General features: G+C 42.1%; 1 protein-coding gene and 1 pseudogene across 1 annotated transcript in view; one reads left to right on the top strand and one right to left on the bottom strand.

The window, feature by feature from the left end:
* Nucleotides 1–836: 836 nt before the first annotated feature.
* Nucleotides 837–17,084, bottom strand: LOC127423212 (DNA cross-link repair 1A protein-like; annotated as a pseudogene).
* Nucleotides 16,697–17,142, top strand: part of nhlrc2 (NHL repeat containing 2) — a 26,288-nt gene continuing 25,842 nt past the window's right edge. Inside the window, exon 1 of the mRNA XM_051666882.1 lies at nucleotides 16,697–16,873. The gene's annotated coding sequence lies outside the window, so the exon portion shown is untranslated. The remainder of the gene's footprint in view (nucleotides 16,874–17,142) is intronic.

The raw sequence follows: 17,142 nt of genomic DNA, 5'->3' as shown, positions 1-17,142 counted from the left end.
TTATTATATGGGTCTTTCAAGGAATTTGTTCTTTTGTATAAACTGACAGTTGTAGTATAATTTTCTGATTTCCTTGATATCCATACTAAATGTAACTTGTCATGCAATAAAATTTATAGAATAAATCAACATTAAAAGCATCTCATTTGTAATGAGACAGACCAGACTGAACAAAAACAGTGTCAAATGTATCCTGATAATTGACAGTTGACGTCACAAACAGGATTTCAGATATTATCAAATAAGGTTAACAGGTTTCAACTATTATTTAGTTATTTTCCTGAAATGCCATCTTTTATAGTGTCTGTGTGTGTGTGATATTGTCCCAATATGGATAGGGAGAAACAATCAGTTTAAAATGATAAACATGTTACAGTTTGTCAGCCACATTTATGATCTTTTTATCGACCATACGTACCTTGTCCTTCAACTGAGTGGACAAATTAAAGCATGCATTTATTGCAGTTTACCTCTCTATTTGAGTTACACTTATATGTAACAATGATGTAGTAGGCGAATTACTTGGACAAAGACAACATCAACTACTGCAATAAATCTGAGCCTAACAGACAGCCTGCCAAACGACTGCTGAACGTGTGTTGAATGATACTTTGCCTCTTCATCTCATTCAATTACTGGAAAATGTATGATCTTGTCTTATGCAGATCCAAACAGCAAACATCACTCAGACAGCAAATCACGAGTAAAATAACCAATGAAGAAGAGTGTCGATCAGAGAGAATTTATTTACTGAAACTTTTTAAAATATCTTAAAACTGTCATTAAACAGAGTAAAAAGCCCTCCTAAAACAAGAGGACATACAGTATGTGGTCCATTCCAGCTTTAGCCACTGGAAAGGCAAAAACAGGCAGGGGAGCCATTGTTAAATGACAACACTGTAAACCGTAGTACAAACAGCACTTTCAGGGAAGGTTGGAAGTAAAGCTCCATATCCTCCTTATCTTTTCAAAAGTGAGAAGAGGTCCAAACACTGTTTGTGAGCTGAACTGGTCCACCGAGTAATACTGGTCTGATCACAAACCTGCTATCAAGTTTTACAATCACCATTTAACTGCTTGCTCAATGGTTTATAAGTTCTGTCTGCCACTCATGGAAGTAGCTTTCCATGGCCTTCCTGATCCTCCAACTACCCATGTTCACCGTCAGGATGATCTTTCTCGGTCGAAGCCACTGCACAAAACACTTCATCTCCAGATAACTGCTGTGCTCTCTGTAAGGTACACCCCTCGCTCTTAGGCACTAGAACAACTGGGCTGGACCAATCACTGTGGGATTCTTCTATTACCCCCATATCAAGCATCGCATCCAATTCTTCCCGAACAATTTTCTTTTTGTGTTCGGGTAGTCGATAGGGGCTGCTACGTACCACGACCCCCGGCTCAGTCTCGATGTGGTGATGGATGAGGTTTGTACGTCCCGGTAGAGGGGAGAACACATCTGCAAACTCCTGTTGCAACCTGGCAACCTCCGCGAGTTGGCTCGGTGAGAGGTGGTCTCCGCAAGTGACCGGGGTGAACTGTTTATGTTTTGAACTCACCTCCGGTCCGAGCTCCGCCTTTTCAGGAACCACCGTAGCCAACGTCACGGGGACCGCCTCCCTCCACAATTTCAGGAGATTGAGGTGGTATATTTGACGTGCGTCCCCTCTATCGGTTCGTTTAACCTCATAATCGAGATCTCCCACTCGTCGTGTGACCTCAAAGGGTCCTTGCCACTTGGCGAGTAATTTAGAGCTCGATGTGGGAAGCAATACAAGCACTTTATCTCCCGGTGCAAATTCCCTTAGCTGAGTTCCCCTGTCATACAGTCGGCGCTGTCGTTCTTGAGCTTGGAGCAAATTCTCCTGTGTTAGTTGCCCCAAGGTGTGGAGTTTTGCTCTAAGATCAAGAACGTACTGAATTTCATTTTTACTGTTTGAAGGTCCTTCCTCCCAGGCCTCTCGCATTACATCAAGCACACTGCGTGGGCGTCGCCCATACAGCAGCTCGAATGGGGAGAAGCCAGTGGAGGCTTGCGGGACCTCTTGTACTGCAAATAACAGGGGGTCGAGCCATTTATCCCAATTTCTAGAATCATCGTGCATGAACTTACGAATCATGTTTTTGAGGGTTTTATTAAATCGTTCCACCAGGCCATCCGTTTGAGGATGGTATACACTGGTGCGAATCGATTTCATATTTAATAGTTCGTACAGCTCGCGTAGTGTCCGTGACATAAACGTTGTGCCTTGATCGGTGAGGATTTCTTTTGGAATCCCCACCCGGGAGATTATTTTGAAGAGTGCCTCCGCAACACTGCGTGCTGAGATGTTGCGAAGAGGCACTGCTTCCGGATATCGCGTTGCATAGTCCACTAGGACCAATACAAAGCGATGTCCACGTGCTGACCGTTCTAATGGCCCGACGAGGTCCATTCCAATTCTCTCAAAGGGGACCTCAATCAGAGGGAGAGGGCGCAATGGCGCTTTTGGGGTGGCCGGTGGGTTAACCAGCTGGCATTCGCGGCATGCCGCACACCACCTGCGGACATCGCCGCCAATGCCCGGCCAATAGAAACGGGCTATTAGACGGTTCAGTGTTTTCCTTTCTCCTAGATGACCTGCCATGGGATTATAATGAGCCGCCTGGAATACCATTTCCCGACGGCTCCTTGGAATCAAAAGTTGGGTTGTATCCTCTTTGGTCCGAGTGTCCTGTGTCACTCGATACAACCGCTCATTTATAATTGCAAAATAGGGGTATGAAAGTGCGATGTCAGGCTGGAGTCGTTGACCATCGATGACTCTCACTTGGTCAAAGGCGTGTTTGAGAGTTTCGTCTCGCGACTGCTCCAAAGGGAAATCCCCCTCAGGGAATTACCTGAGAAGGGGAGGGGCTGCAGCCTCTCCCCCCTCTCGTCATCATGACGTGGAGCTGTCGAGGACGGCCCCGGCTCCGCCTCCCCTGCCAGAGCATCGCACATCACACATCTCCCTATTTTCACACAGGACCCATCCGCGCAAATTCCCTTTAATAAAACTCTAAAATCAGGCCAATCAGTCCCCAAAATCAGCGGATGGGTGAGGCGGGAACTAACCGCAGCCTCCACTCTATGCTTTTTCCCCCGGAATTTAATTGTCAGGGTCACCACCGGATACTTGTGAATATCCCCGTGTACACACTTCACCTTCACCGTTTTGGATGTGACCAATGCCTCGGGTTGAACCAGGCGTTGGTGGATAGTGGTTTGATTACAACCGGTGTCCACCAACGCTTGGTGAGTACCCCCCTTGACACTTACCGGTATCCGGTACGCTCCGGCCCGGTCGGGGGCAGCCTGTGGGAGGTCAGAGACCCGCACCACCGTCCCCAGCTCCATCAGAGGGCACTGATCTCGGAAGTGGCCCGGGTCTCCGCACCTCCAGCAGGCCGGCCCAGGCGCTACGCCCACACTTGCGTCGGCGGGCGCCCCCCCCCCTGAGGGGGAGAGCGACGGGGCATTGGAGTAGGGGAAGGTGTCGCCTCTCACACCCGGGGAACTGGTCTCAGGGGCTGAGTCCCTCCTCGTCTGCGTGGGGCAGGAACGGGACCTGGAGAGAGAACAGACGAGAGAGAGAGTGGGGAGGGGGAAGAAACAGAGGGAGGAGAGAAAACGTAGGAGGGATCTTCCGCCCTCGGGATCGCCGCCATGTGGTCCTCTGCAAGTCGGATAGCTTCCTCCAACGACGCCGGGTGGTGGCACTGGACCCACTCCGCCGTCCCTTTTGGCAGTCGAACTATGAACTGTTCCAGTACCACCTGGTCGATAATTCCCTGGACGTCGCAATCCCCCGCTAGCAGCCATCTTCGGCAGGCGTCACGGAGCCGCTGGGCAAAGGCAAACGGGCGGTCAGAGCTTTCCAACTACAAGCTCCGGAAGAGTTGACGACTTTCCTCCGGAGTGCGACCAACCCGTTGCAAGATGGCTTTTTTTAGATCTCCGTAGGCCAGGAGGCTCGACGCTGGCAGTTGTTGAGCCGCGAGCTGGGCTTCCCCGGACAATAGTGGGATCAGTCGGGCTGCCCATTGGCCGAGCGGCCAGCCCCAGATCTCGGCGGTCCGCTCAAACAAATCCAGGAAATCCTCGGGGTCTTCCGCCGCCCCCATTTTCTGTAATGCTGGCGGGGGTAACGGCGTGGGTGTGTCCGGGGTCGCAGCTGAGGAGGCTCCAGATCGCCTGCCGGTCCTCGGCTTGAGTATGCATGAGCTCGACAAACCGGCGGTCTTGATCTTGTCGGAGCTCAAGCAGCGTTTGTTGGTGGTTCCGATGTAGGCTGGCGAGGGCTTGGAGGATCTCCGCCAACTGGGAGGACTCTACGGGACGACCTCCATCCATCTTCGACCCAAACTTCAATCCCGGGTTTCGGCACCAGTGTAAAAGAGGACACAAGAAGCAGTTTTCCTTCTTCAGGTGACGCTTTATTTCCCCTCTTCCTCGACACCACTTTACAGTTACCTTTATACACTCTCTAAACCCTAACACACACACTGTCTCTACAAATAAACTTTCACTACTCGGGCATCGTTGCTCTGGCTCGGCTCTGTCATATCCAGTCTCTCCCCACTGAGCATTGTGTCGCTCTCTTTATGCCGCTCTCCCCGTGCTCACTGAAATTAGAGACAGGTGTTAGACAATTTAGCTCAGGTGTAAGCGCCCTTACCGCTTTCTCTCTCCGGAGAGATGCTTGACCACGCCCCCGCTGCCACACTGGGCTTCCATCTAAATGTTTCAAATTTTTAAGCGCATTTCTAAAAAATAGACTAAAGAAAATACGAATCGTTGCGCGTTTCCATCCACTACGTATTTGGCATTATCTTGAGGATATTGCCTTGTCTTGATGGAGCAGCAGAATGACCACCTTGCTTCAGGGAGAGTTGTATTTGCAGGATTGGAGCAATTGTACCTCGTTTTATTAAATGCTGCCAGGAGACGCTGCAAAATAAGTGTAATATCTGATATAATGAGGGCTGAAATGGCTGCGATGCCCACATGCCATGCCCACCCTCAAAACTTTTCTGGCGGATTGTGAGGATCCACTTTAACGGCAAGCTGAGTTCAACACTTCCGAGTGACAAGGGCTATGTTCGAAGAATTCAGTGCAAGATCTGACCTTTCGTTGGGCCAGTCACATAACACGTGCACAAATGGTAAAAACACGTCATCGTTTTACAAATAAACTATTTCCATCACCTTAATGCGGATGTTAACTTATGTAAAATTCTTGAAAATCCACCTTCTCTTAGCGTAAGAAAGTTTAAGCGAATTTAGAGAGTTTTTTCACATATCAAGCGTTTCCATTCAGGATTTCTTATGCGCAAAAAAACAGATGGATGGAAACCCAGCCATTGTTACTGTATCTTTAAGACTTCTATTTGTAAATGGTCTGGCAATGACCTGTTATGAATTGGCTAACCTCTATGTATCAGCGTAGTTCTGGATGGCCCAAGCTGAATACTGAAATATAAATCTGGCCAATAATAACCATTCTGAATGACCCATTTTTTGCAGTTAAATTGTCTGGATCAAACTCTTATATCAAAACAGCAAGGAAAATCCTGTTTCAATTATATGTTCTACTTAAATAATAATAATGCTACATACAAAATCAATATTTTTTTTTTTGAAAAACCAAATTTATTTTTTTATAATTTAAAAAGGCATGATCCTACCACTACATATATCCTCTTTATATAATAATAATATCATCATTATAAACTCAGCAAAAAAAGAAACATCTCTTTTTCAGGACAATGTATTTTAAAGATAATTTTAAAAAAAATCCAAATAGCTTTACAGATTTTTATTGTAAAGGGTTAAACAATGTTTTCCATGCTTGTTCAATGAACCATAAACAATTAATGAACATGCACCAGTGAAACGGTCGATAAGACACTAACAGCATACAGACGTTAGGCAATTAAGGTCACAGTTATAAAAACTTAGGACACTAAAGAGACCTTTCTACTGACTCTGAAAAACACCAAAAGAAAGATGCCCAGGGTCCCTGCCCATCTGCGTGAACGTGCCTTAGGCATGCTGCATGGAGGCATGAGGACTGCAGATGTGGCCAGGGCAATAAATTGCAATATCTGTACTGTGAGACGCCTAAGACAGCGCTACAGGGAGACAGGAAGGATCGTCCTTGCAGTGGCAGACCATGTGTAACAACACCTGCACAGGATCGGTACATCTGAAAAAAAAAAAATCACACCTGTGGGACAGGTACAGGATGGCAACAACAACTGCCCGAGTTACACCAGGAATGCACAATCCCTCCATCAGTGCTTAGACTGTCCGAAATAGGCTGAGAGAGGCTGGACTGAGGGCTTGTAGGCCTGTTGTAAGGCAGGTCCTTACCAGACATCAACGGCAACAACGTCGCCTATGGGCACAAACCCACCTTCGCTGGATCAGACAGGACTGGCAAAAAGTGCTCTTCACTGATGAGTCGCAGTTCTGTCTCACCAGGGGTGATGGTTGGACTCGCGTGTATCGAAGGAATGAGCATTACACAGAGGCCTGTACTCTGGAGCGGGATTGATTTGGAGGTGGAGGGTCCATCATGGTCTGGGGCGGTGTGTCACAGCATCATCGGACTGAGCTTGTTGTCATTGCAGGCAATCTAAATGCTGTGCATTACAGGGAAGACATCCTCCTCCCTCATGTGGTACCCTTCCTGCAGGCACATCCTGACCCTCCAGCATGACAATGCCACCAGCCATACTGCTCGTTCTGTGCGTGATTTCCTGCCAGACAGGAAAGTCAGTGTTCTGCCATAGCCAGCGAAGAGCCCGGATCTCAATCCCATTGAGCACATCTGGGACCTGTTGGATCGGAGGGTGAGGGCTAGGGCCATTCCCCCCAAAAATGTCCGGGAACTTGCAAGTGCCTTGGTGGAAGAGTGGGGTAACATCTCACAGCAAGAACTGGCAAATCTGGTGCAGTCCATGAGGAGGAGATGCACTGCAGTACTTAATGCAGCTGGTGGCCGCACCAGATACTGACTGTTACTTTTGATTTTGACCCCCCCTTTGTTCAGGTACACATTATTCCATTTCTGTTAGCCACATGTCTGTGAAACTTGTTCAGTTTATGTCTTAGTTGTTGAATCTTTTTATGTTCATTCAAATATTTACACATGTTAAGTTGCTGAAAATAAAAGCAGTTGAAAGTGAGAGGATGTTTCCTTTTTTGCTGAGTTTATATCATCTAAGGCTAATTGTGTCTTTGGGTAAAGACTTTAAGTAACAAGAATCAATTCCCATTAATTGCCGTGTTGGGCTTCTCAGATTCCAGCGGAGCTTGTAAAATAAGATGCATCTACTGCTTGAGGCAGCACATGGCTCTGTTGCAGACCACTTATATTCTCAAATTAAAATCCAGGGCTTGAAAAACCTGACCTGATCTTGAGTGATTCTCTGGGTCAAATAACATCTGCTAATTTTGTTAATGCATGGCATGTTGTTCTTTGCCCAAAATGATATTCAGCATTTCTAACAACTCCAGGAAGGGGAAGAAAAATCAGTATAAAATGTAATAACACTTCACATACAGAAATGTTTGAACAAAGCAATTTGCTATAATCTTTTCAGTTAGTCGAACAGAATGAACAAGGCTATGTTTTGTCTACACTGAAATTCAGTATAACAGAAAGTGATCCTCTTTAATATCTTAAAGAAAGGATGGTGTGTCAGATATCAATAAAATATAACATTCTGGATTTTCTTGTTATTGGTCCAGGCCTACCATTAGGTAAAATGGAGCAAAGCCAATAAACTGCCATATAACTGTTAGGCTATATCTGTAATAGATGAGAGCAAATGGCGCACAACCATAATGTGTTTTTAAAAGTCAATTTTCCATTTTGATTTAAGAGCAGGACAAGTACTCTAGAAGTCACAACAAAACAGTGGGTATTTTTATACTCCAATAAAATCTAAATGCAAACACGGTATTTCAGAAACAACACAATTTGGTGTACAGCCACTTCACTTGATTATGGTTTGAGTTTTGAATTGGCAATTTAAGTCTACTTTTAAAGGGAAATGTTGACCCAATTGTAACTCCTGCAAGGACCATCAGATCTTCAGTTCTCCAATAAAAATATTAGAAGCACTGTAAATGCTACCCGATGTGTGAGCATGATTATCTTTTTATCATTTTTTTTATTTTTTATTAAGGCCTGGAAATCACCACTTTTACTTCCAGGTTTTTCTACCTTCAGATTATTCCCATAACTTAAACTATTGCAATAACTGCACTTGAAAACACAAAATATGAGGACTCATCATATGAGAGGAGTAAAACAAAAATAATTTTTACATATAGTATACATACATTACGTACCATAGATACTAATGTTCCTTTGGGTCTGAGGCTGAATGTCTTCCAGGTTCACAGTTCGGTTGAAGGTCCAGCCAGTGGGCTTGAAGGCCACAATCTGGTCATATTTTCTTGAGAACTTATTCAAGTGTGTCCACAAGTTCTGTGCAGTTAAGAATTAATAATTGTGAAAAATGCTAAAACCCAACAGCAACACTTCTGGGCTTGTAAATATTTTGGCTAATTAGGTTGTGTTGTGGCAATCCTCATTTATATTTATAATAAATGTAAATGAGAATGTTTATGGCAAAAACATACAGGGTAATCGGTAACACTTTACAATGAGGTTCCACTTATTAACATTAGTTAACAGCATTAGTTAACATGAACAATAATTTTACAGCATTTATTAAACTTAATGTTAATTTCAACATACAGTAATAGATTTTTAAAATCAAAAGTTGTATATGTTAACATTAGTTAATGCACTATGAACTAACAATGAATAATTCTTAACTAACATTAACAAAGATTAATAAATGCTAAAAAATATATGGTTCATTGTTAGTTCATGATACCAAATGCATTAACTAATGTTAAAGAATGGAACCTTATTGTTTCTGGGTAAATCAAATTTAAATGATGCCACATTGAAATCACAAAGTCTTCCAACTTTTCAATTTACATAATTACTTCTTAATGCCGCTGCAATAGAAAATATGGTGCAATCAACAATTAACCTTGCCTAGCGAATTTTCTCCTTCCGGTCATGGGCATTTAAATACATTGCTCACTCGGAACAGCCCCAAAATTGCTGTGAATCAACATCTGCATTAGCATGGGTGAGAAAAGTTGCTTATATTGGTTCAGGGCGCATCTTTATTATCCACAACTTTCTCGTTAAAATTTACTTTTTGTTGGACTCAATCAGTGCAACTGCTGCCAGAACTGCTGCGTTGGCACTTGGTCACCGTAATTAGAATCTTAATTTTTCCCTCCTGCATTAGCATAAATGCGCCGTCAAGGAGAATTAAAGATAACACTGAACGCCACATGAATTTTAAAATCCAAATTGAATAATCCAAGTAAATATAGCCTTATTGATTGTGTTTAGCATAATCAGCTCTTTTTATTCACTTATGAATTAAAACAGCGAAGCAGCACCAAAAATATGGGTGACTTAAAATGCAATTCATACTCTATAATTGATAGATATGACAAATGAATGGTGGACGTTTTAATGTAGTGCACTCACTTTGAAATTGAGCTGCATCATAGGAAGCACATGCACCTGGGCTGTCTGCCAGTCTGTAGTGATGCGCAGGCCAATCTGCTCGGACTCCAGGCAGCACATGGTTTTATACTTATCCCTGGACAAACACACCTTAGAGCCCAACACCTCCGATACAGATAGGGAAACAAGGGGGACAGGTATATAAATGTTTTATCTATATACAGCGGCCTCAAAAAGTATTCTGACACTTTTGGACACTTAAAATTTATGAATTTCATTGTATTGCAAAATATCAAAGTCAAATGGCATCTGCAATAAAATGATACAAGAGCTTTTCTCAGATCCAACTTCACTTTTGTAAAACCATTTTTTCAATCAATTAAAACCAACTGATGTCAAAATGATTTTAAGTGGATGTATGAAGTCAGTTCTCCTCAAGTTCACACAGATGTCATAGAGTTACTCACAATAACTATGGACATGTTCCTCTTTTGGCTCAATTTTGAACAACTTTTTCTTGTTTTATAATATGAAACAAACTTTTGGCTGAAAAGTGTACTTGCGGTGTCTTTAAAATAGATGCCACTTGGTTTGATATATTGTTTTATAATGGAAAGACATTGATTCATTTTTAAGTGCTGCTTAAAGTGAACAGTACACATCTTATAATACCAATTGGAAACTAGTCAGACATTGAATGAAACAGGAAAATAATTTCAAAGCCAAGTTTAATCTCTTTAAATATATATGAGCCTCATTTATGAATGTGACAGTCATGTTTTATAGAACAGTGAACAATCTATACTTTCAAGTGTGGCTAAAGTAGCACAAGGTCTTCAAGAGGTCTGCAAAAGTAGGACAACATTGCACACTCACCTAAAAAGACCTTCTCTTTTCCTACTGCGTAGGTGCCACACACCACAAGCGTATGAGGGTTCAAAGTGACTCGTTCAAAGGCTATGTTTACAGCAAAGGTGATGACTTCCTTTTGAGTGGGAAAGGTGTACTCCAGACTGCAATACCTATGGAAGAAGGTTTTTTTGGTGTTTTCATTTTAATTAAATATCTGACGACCTACTCAAGTTTTCTGCATTCAGTGGGGTCTAAGACCCCTGGTAAAAATTATTTTGCATTCTTTACTAATTTATTAGAATATTACATTATCAAATTAAAACTATCTTATTAGGGGGCCTGGGTATCTCAGCGAGTAAAGACGCTGACTACCACCCCTGGAGTCGCGAGTTCGAATCCAGGGTGTGCTGAGTGACTCCAGCCAGGTCTCCTAAGCAACCAAATTGGCCCGGTTGCTCGGGAGGTTAAAGTCACAAGGGGTAACCTCCACGTAGTCGCTACAATGTGGGGCGCGTAGTGAGTTCTGCGTGGATGCCGCGGAGAATAGCGTGAAGCCTCCGCACGCGCTGTCTCTGCTGTAACGCGCTCAACAAGCCACATGATAATATGCGCGGATTGACGGTCTAAGATGTGGAGGCAACTGAGATTCGTCCTCCGCCACCCGGATTGAGGCGAGTCACTATGCCATCACGAGGAGCGCATTGGGAAATGGGCATTCCAAATTGGGGCGAAAAAGAGGAGAAAATCCACAAAAAAAAAAATTTACTCAGTAGCTTTTTATGTTCTTCTTTTTGCTGTAATGAAAGCAACAACTCAAGCTGGCATGGACTCCACAAGTTTGTGCAAAACCTCATGGCCCATGTTATTCCAGCATGATTTGAGAAAGTTCCAAAAAGAATTGTGTGTGTGCTTCAAAGGAAGCATGGAAATCTGACCTTGTGTACAAAAGAGTTTCCATGGTCAATGTCACATATTTGCCTACATTTTATTAGTAACCTAGAAATAGTAGAGCATTTTAAATATTTATAATTATATCTAATATTTTCCCAGATTTTCAATGGGGTCTCAGACTTTTAGACCACACTGTATTTAAAAGTTACATGAACAATGCAATGTACTCCATGGGCAAAGTAGCTTAGTTCAAGAAAATACTGTTTACAGTGCTTTGCCCTTTGTTTAGTGGTGGGGGACTCACATTGTGTCCAGATAGAGTGTCTGGATCTGAAGACCCTGCAGCTCTGGGTAGCCCTCCATGGATGGATCAGCCCGGAAGTCACCTGTGTGGAGCACCGTCTGGCCATTTGGCAGCACGAATAACAGCATGGCTGCCCCAAGACAGCTGGGGGGAAACAGCTGTACTAATTAAGTCCTTGAATCTATTAAAGAGATTCAAAAAAATCATAAAACACTGGATGTACAGCCCAAACAAGCCATTATAAGACAGAGAAGCCTGCAAGAAAGAAATAAAGCTGGTTTAAAAAGTTAATTGGTTAAAGCGGTGTCATTTTTTTCGATTTACAGTACTTTCTCCTATCCCAGCTTAATATGCAGAGGCAATTAAACGCCATTTGTTGGTTGATTTCCCCAAAAAGTTACAAATCTGTGGCTTTATGGGTTTTTTAATATGCATTGCTAATGCATCGTTACTGCTATGCAATATGCATTGCTATGTTTGAGCATCCCGACCAGCCCGACACAGCAACATCAGCTCAACCAATGGTACGAGTTTGGGGCGGGACTGTGGATCTGTTTGTTTGAACAATAAAAGATGGGGGAAGTGTTTGGGGGAACCTTATTGACATCAATCTTATTTTTGTAATTTCTATTTGGTGATACTAGTGGTGCAGAAATTACACACTTCAGCTTAAAAAGATACACTCATATACTCACTGCTTGGCATCCAGAAGAGTGACCTTCACCCCTTACACTGTACACTCTTTGTTCATTGGGAGAACATTAACATACTGCTCATCCACCTTCAGCTTGCTCTTCACCAGATTACCGGTTATCTGCCATGAGTTACACCAGTCAGACAAGAGATTTAGTATTCAGTCAAGCCAATATCCTCCCTGACAGTCAGTAGGTCTAAACCTTCAAATAACAAATTAGCCACCATCACAAGAAACCTTCAAATAACAAATTAACCACCATCACAAGAAAATAAGAGTTACACTCACTGAGCACTTTACTATGAACACATGTACACCTACTTATTCATGCGATTATCTAATCAGCCAATCGTGTGGCAGCAGTGCAATGCATAAAATCATGCAGATACGGGTCAGGAGCTTCAGTGAATGTTCACATCAACCATCAGAATGGGGCAAAAATTTGATTTCAGTGATTTTGACCGTTGCATGATTGTTGGTGCCAGATTGGCTGGTTTGAGTATTTCTGTAACTGCTGATCACCTGGGATTTTAAAGTACAACAGTCTCTAGAGTTTACTCAGGCTGATGCCAAAAACAAAAAAACATCCAGTGAGCATCAGTTCTGCTGACGGAAACACATTGTTGATGAGAGAGGTTAACGGAGATTGGCCAGACTGGTTCGAGCTGACAGAAAGGTTACGGTAACTCAGATAACTGCTCTGTACAATTGCAGTGAGCAGAATATAATCTCAGAATGCACAACACATCGAAACTTGAGGCGGATGGGCTACAACAGCAGAAGACCATGTCAGGCACTTAATTAGGACCATAGTGTTTCAAATAAAGTGCTCAGTAAGTGTATGAGCCAAGCATAGTTTGCCATATAACTTGCAAACTTAGCCAGACAGGTATATTCTATAGTATAAATTGCAATTAGCCAGATAGGCATACTTTGTTGCAGTAGATGGGGAAAACAGAGTTTTTCTTCAAGCCAGTGTAGTGATCTGAGTGGAAGTGGGTGAGAAAGTAGGCAGTGACACCTTCAACAACCCCATATTGAAAGGCATCCACAGTGAAACCAGATCCTGAACATAGAAAAAGCATTTTACAGTCATTAACAATCTCTGGACCAAGACACTACACCCCAAGCTTAATAATAATAATAATATGGCTGTATCATTAGTGAAAGAGCGATATCTCTGTCTATTTTGAGGATATTGGCTGATAACCATGTCTGCTTAATAGCCCCTTGTGTCAGTTCTTAAATCTGCCGACAGATTTGTCAATTGATAAAACACATTTTTTTAGTGAATCTTGAGTAAATCTAGTGTAAAAGATGTTCATTCCAATTCAGCAATTTTGTGTACATCTTGTTTGCTGTCATTACAATATGTACTGTATATGTCAGCATTTGAAAACCATTAAAACCCATATTGGTTGACCACTAATTATAATAATAAAAGGGAATTTACCAGCTCTTTCTTGTACTGTTGCAACCTTTTCACATAAAGGAATAAATTAAAAACAGGTACAATAAAGATCCACCATAGCTGTTATGACCTACAATGCAAGTGTTTATGCGAGCATCACAATTGGAAAAAAGTAGGTCAAAACAAATGTGTGCAACAGATTAAAGCTTTGCACAAACCACAAATTTTCTTGTAGAACGGACAGCGTTTGGGCTCCTCGGGACCTCCATCTGTCGCTCTTCCCCTGTTCCATCTCTTCCACCCCGCTGCTCTTCCTCCTCTCCCTCTTTCTGTTTGCGTGGGCTGAGTTGTGGCATCTTCTGCAGTAAGCGAGACACTGGACAATTCAAATGGTGCTTCTTTCTTCCTACGCCATCTACCCTGCCACTTAGCACCTTCCTTTGAGCTTCTGAAACCCTCACTCTCCTCGATCCTTGCTGATCAGTCTCTTTGAGTGGTGCTTGCACTTCCTCTTTAACCTTTTTTTCACACAATGGTTTCAGGCCAAAAAACACACCAATGTCTGTCTGCTTTAATCCAGAGTGGCCTGTCTTTGTCAGAGTCCTCCTAGGAGCCACTGAAACTGATTTCTGTGTAGTGGATAGGACTGTCTGAGTGGAAGACAACTCTTGGTTTAAATAAGTTGAGTTAACTTCTCCACAAGGTGATTCCAAACCTTTGGTATAAGCAGGATTAGATATGCGTTCCCGAAGATGCTCTAATACCAAGCTTTGGCGTGACTGTAGCTGGGTGTTTGCATCTTTACTGTTTTTTGTGTTTATTTCTGTTGGTTGACAAAGAGATCCGTGTTGATGTGTTCTATCAGAAACACTTGTGGAACTGGAAGTGATCAGGTGATTATCTGGTGCCAACGACTTCTGGGATTTCACACAGGTGTTTAATGAGTCTTGGAGTGGCTTATGTTCCTTGCTGTCAATATCTTCTGATTCATATTGGTCAAGCATGTCCATGAGCAGATCATCATCTTTATCACTGAACAATTTAAGAGAATCATCATCACTCTTAACCTCACTTTCTCCTTGTAATACAGTACTGTGCAACAGCAATTTTTTCTTCGTTCCTTGAGTCTGGTGTTCCTCATCTGCATCTGGAAGCTCAGAAAGTGGGGAGTAGGAGATAAAATCATCATAATTAAATGCAAAGAGCTCTTTTTTTAACCTAATTGGTCTGTGTCTGAACAGCGCCATCAACACAATGTGCTTTCACTGGAGTTGAGATTTTCATTCTGGCCTCCTTAGATGAACTCTGGGATTGAGATCTTTTGGTGAAAGGAGACCAACCCTTCTTTTTCTTGATATCGTCAGTGTTAGGGGAGCAGAGGAGGAGAAGGGCATTAGTCTGGTTGGGAGTTCCCTTCAGTCCATCGCCAGGAGATGAACTTTGGCTGGATAAAGTGGATAAAAATACAGCGCTGTCCACAGAGCTCTCTGTACTAGACATGGGAACAACATCATTAAGTGACTTCAGACTGAAGCCTGAGGTAGCTTCGACCGGGCAGCTTATGGGTCAGAACGGAACCATTAGTGCCATTCAGTACTCGACTGTGAGCGAGCAGAGAGTGGCTGTATCTCTTATAATGACTGGGGATAAAGGAGGAACACTGAAGGCCATCTGGACATTCTGTAATATAAGACACAGGAATGGATTTCATATGCATTTAACTGATTGTGTAACAGGTCACATGATGGTTAAAGGAAGATTTCGGGTTCACTACAAGTTAAGCTCAATCGACAGCATTTGTGGTATAATGTTGATTACCACAAAAAATAATTTCCTTCCAAAAAAACAAATTGAGGTTATAGCGAGGCACTTACAATGGAAGTGAATGGGGCCAATTCTTGGAGGATTTAAAGGCACAACTGTGAAGCTTAGAATTCTACATTAATAATTCAGTTAAAATCCATGTATTATTTGAGCTGTAAAGTTGTTTAAATCATAATTTTAATAGTCGTTTTAGGGTTTACGGCATTACGTCATCATGGCAACGAAGTTGTAAAATTGGAAAAACTTTACACAGAAATGGTAAGCACTTTTATCACACTAAAACATGCATACTATCTACATCTTGTGGCTATACTTTTGAAAAAGTGAGTATTTTCAAGTTTACGGAGTATCCCATTTACTTCCATTGTCAGTGCCTCACTGTAACCCAGATTTGTGCTTTTTTTAAAGAAAAGGATGGACAAGTTGATTACAACAACAACAAAAAATTTGACATTACATTGTCAATTGAGCTTAACTTGCTTTGAACCTAGAATATTCCTTTAATCTCTATACGCTGCAAAATACTTTTCCTTAACGTATTTTTGTCTCGTTTTTGAGTACATTTTTTTTTTAAATTCCATAAAATATTAAAGACTTTAAACAGAATGTGTTGATTCTTTAAGTTCATTTGTTTTACCTCGGGTGGGTGGGTGTTTTTTTTTTTTTTTTGTTTGTTTTTTTTTAAGCCTAAATTTACAAAATGTATTTTTTAAAAATACAATAATTTGCCATGGGGGTAAGAATTTATTTTCAAGATATTCTCTAAAAACAATTCTTAATATCTTATGCAATTTTGGTATCAAGTTAAATGTAGCAATATTGTTTTAAGGACTTTTTGATATTTTTACAGGAAAAAAAAAAAATTGACTAACAAAATGATTTTTGCAGCATATTAAGTGCTTCTCAATCCAGCTTTTGGATAGGAAGCATGGCACATGTTAGGTGTCACAACATCACTGAGCTGGTGAGTTGAATCAGGAGTGTTACAGTTAGATAATGGAGACATCTAAAATGTGCATTGCAGGCAGAACCTCCAGGAGATGAACAGGGAAACGCCGAACTACATGGATTAGGCAAAACGAAGAATCAAGCACATTACCTTTACAGTCTTCGCCAGAGGTATCTAAGTATTCTGCAACATGCCATTGAGACTGAACCACCAAGATGGAAAATGGCATTTGACAGACAGGACAGAAGCCTCATGAATGAGGCTCTTTATCCTGGACATCTTGAGCAGGTGTCCCATGAAGCACATTCAGAGGTCCTGAGATAGATCCTTGGTCTGATCTCCCACTATTCTCGTGAGCATTATGTCTATTATGATATAAATCGTATTGTGTTTTAGCACTGTTGACAATCAGTGTTTTTTTTTTTTTTTTTTTAACTGATGCCTCAGATTTGGCCCCCTTTTTCTTTGTTGTCTCATGTTCGCTGGCTATCTGTGATTTACCGTTTGGTCTTCTTGAGAGGTTTGCAGTCCCAAATGGCACTCTCAGAGCTGCTCTGTGACATTTGTAAACAATAATCGATTCTTTGTTTTGAATCCAGCTGTTTTGTAACATCACATTCA

This window comes from Myxocyprinus asiaticus, chromosome 32, assembly GCF_019703515.2.
Source record: "Myxocyprinus asiaticus isolate MX2 ecotype Aquarium Trade chromosome 32, UBuf_Myxa_2, whole genome shotgun sequence".
Taxonomy (NCBI): domain Eukaryota; kingdom Metazoa; phylum Chordata; class Actinopteri; order Cypriniformes; family Catostomidae; genus Myxocyprinus; species Myxocyprinus asiaticus.
This window is presented reverse-complemented; position numbering and strand designations above follow the sequence as displayed.